A 3491-nucleotide genomic window follows, 5' to 3' on the forward strand; every position below is an offset into this window, starting at 1 on the left:
GCATGAGCCCGAGACTGAGGAGCCAGCACCGGAGGAGCCAGCACCGATGGAGCCAGCAGCTGAAGCTGGCCAGGCCGACGAGCCCCATGAGCAGACAGCGGTAGAGACCACAATTGAGGAGTCACCAGTTCAGATAGTTAGGGAGCTGGCAGCTGTAGCCGAGCCGAGAGCTGAGACAGCAGCAGAGCAGACCGCTGGAGCCGAGCATAGAGCTGAGCCCACCACACAGCCGTCCAGCGCCATTATTGTGTATCACCGTCATCACCACCCACCACTGCCAGACGGTGGAGCTTCGCAAAGTTGATCACCCCGGTCCGATTTAGTGTGGGGGAGGATCTACTATTTTTTGGGTGTAAACATTCTCTCCTGAACACTTGTCATTTAGTTTATTTCAGTTTTACTATGCTTTTATGGCTATTTTCGGCATTTTACTTTACTTTTTGCTACATATTAGTATTTTGATATATATATATATGTTTGTTGCTTCTAGTTATGTCTCGTATTGCATTCTCATTTTGGTATATACATACATATTGCACTTTATAGTTTTTACTATATAGTATAGATAAGGATTCTGATTGGATGATGTGAATAGCTTACGCCTAGCTCATTTTGATCCTAATTGTTCATGTTACTTTTTGCTTGTTGAAAATTAGGAAAAGAACTAAGAAATTTTGAAGATTTTGCATCCATCACAACATACATACATATAGGAAATAATTTTGGTAAAAAACAACAAAAATTTCCAAGAATTTTGGACTTTCTATTGAATTGATTGGAAAATTGTTTTTCAAAATTACTTGAATGGATTTTTATGGAACATAGAAGAGTAAAGAACAAATACCTTGTGAGCTTTTGAGCTATATTGAATGGTTACACATTTTAACCGCTATTTTTGTTCATTGTGCACAACTAGAAAATTACTTAATACAGACAGATTTACAGACAGATTTAATCTTTATTACAGACGGATTTTTGGTTACCGACAAAATTACCGACGGATTTTTTCCCTCTGTAAAAGCCTCGTCAGAAATTATTTACCGACGAATTTTTTCCGTCAGAAAATTACCGACAGATTTTTACCAGTTACTGATGGATTTTCCCTCTGTAAATTCTCCATCCATTTCCCTGCAACGTCGTGTAAAATAACTATCCATATTCTTTTATAAAATCCTAATTCCTAAACCTAAATTCCCAAATTGAATCAGAAACCCTAATTCCCAAATTGAGGAACCCTAACCCTAGCCTCCCTTTGCCTCAGCCGCACCCCACCCCTTTCCTTCCCTAAACGTAAATATCACACACACACTCAACAGAGAGAAAGGATAGAAGAGAAGAGGGAGCCGTCGCACTCCACCGTTCAACCTCGTCCCGCCACGCCTCCATGGTCGCCATTGCTGTGAGCTCGCCACCGCCGAGGAGAAGCTGCCGTCGCGCCTTGCTGCGCCGTCACCACCGTTCCATGGAGCCGCTGCCGTCATCCACGCGTTGTTGAGGGAAGTCCGAGACGGAGATGAGGGAGATGCCGTCGCCACCGCCGCCGTCCTTGTCGCCGTTTGTGGAGCAGCGAGGAGTGTCGTTGTCGAGGCCATGCCGTTCGTCACTGCCCAGTCGCTGTTCTGCCTTCCGTGAAGCCTGTTCTGTCGCCTGAGAACCACCACGAAGAGGAGAGAGCTCGAGCGCGAAAGGTAACGCCACTGTGCCTCCGTCGCGCCTCCATCACCATCGAACTGCCTTGCGGTTTCTAGCCCCGTCGCGTCTGGTCGCTGTCGATGGAAGTCGTTGCCGTCGCCGAACCACCGCGCCGCCGTAGCCGTCACCGGGAAGGTTGTTGGAGCTTGCCAAGGATACTGTTCTGATTCTAAAGCAATTCATCGGATGTCACTACTCATCATTACCTCCTGTTCTGCCTCTTCCTTTGAATTCTGTGAGTTGCCGGAGCCTCTCCCGCCATCAGAGCTGTTATTTGGTTGATGCCGCTGCTGGAGCTACTGTTGCTGTTGCTATTTCTCTGGCCCTACTCTGGCTCGACTCTGAACCGTTACTGCCACTGTTTTGCTGATTTTGAGACCTTTCACCATCACTGGAGCTGCCCAGAATCACAATGGTAGCTGCCAAGAGAGCCGAACGGATGTTAGAACTGCCAATGGAGCTGTTGGGTTTAGTGATTTCCGCGAGTTTTGACTTTGAGGTAGGGGATTTAACGCTTTTAATTTAGAATGCCTACAAAGTTATTTGGATAAGTGCAAATGGTTAAGAATTTCTTAATTGACATGAATGATTTGAAATGCATTTGAAATTAGTTAGTTGTTGTGAGTATTCTGAGCTGTGATTAAATTTAGATGCTGTTGTGAATAATGATTAACTTAGTATAGTTTATTAAATTGAAATATGCCGAGTTAATTATTGAAAAGCTGTGGTATGGATAACTAATGAATTGAGTTTTGATTATTGCTGTGAATGTAATTAGTTTTGTTGTTATGAGAGACTAATTGATAGAAATAAGCTTGGTTTGAGGTTGTGGAATTTGGAGTAAGTTTGATGATGTTTTAGTGCTTCAATTGGATTATTGAATTCAGGTTAAGGCTGCGAATGTCTTTGGGCTTTGTTATGAGTGTTTGAAGTTGTAATTGATATTATTTTCTCTGATATGGATGGAATTGAGTTGAATTATAACTGTAGTTGGTGATTGATTTGATGATTGTGCGTACTGAATGTTGTAAGGGATAGAATAAATGGTGTTACTTTTGTTGCTGAGCTTGCTGGTGTGAATTGATGAGTTATTGTGTGTTTGAATGATGATGAGTGTATATGGAAAATTATGCTTGGCATAGTGTAGAAAAGAAAAGGTTCGATGATGCTTAAGTACTTGACATCGTGGGAATTATTGATTTTGGGTTCTTGGGCTGTGTTGGCAATGAAGACAATTTGAATAACTAGAAAGAGGTTAAACGTGTGATTTTGGAAGGGTTATAAGTTCAAATGTGGTTTTTGATAAGTAAGGTTGTTGAAAATGCTTAAGGCAGAATTTCTGCATGCATGACAGTAGAAAGAATCAATTTCTGGGAGCATCTCAGCTCATATACTTGAATAAAACTATTTTTGCATGAAACTTTACTGTGTTTTGAGCATCTCATAAAAAATTCATAATTTAATGATGAGTATTTTGGGAGAAATGAATTTTTGAAGATTGATGGTTTCTGCAGAAAATTCTGTTTCTTTACTGCAGAAGCACCAACTTCCAACTCACTTAACTTTCAATTCTGGTAAGTATTTGAGCTGAAAACAACGGCATTTTCAAGCTTCGTGTGTCCACAATCTTCATTTTAAATTTCATGTCAACATCCTATTTAACCAAGTAGATATGTTGAAAAGAGTATGGATAACTCACTGGATTTTGGAAACCGAATTCTAAAAGGCCTGGCTGTGTTTCTCACTTCATAACTTTTTTATATGACTTGGTATTAATCTGGAATTTGATTCAATAAAAA

The sequence above is a fragment of the Arachis ipaensis genome, chromosome B04, assembly GCF_000816755.2.
Source record: "Arachis ipaensis cultivar K30076 chromosome B04, Araip1.1, whole genome shotgun sequence".
NCBI classification, from domain to species: Eukaryota; Viridiplantae; Streptophyta; class Magnoliopsida; order Fabales; family Fabaceae; genus Arachis; species Arachis ipaensis.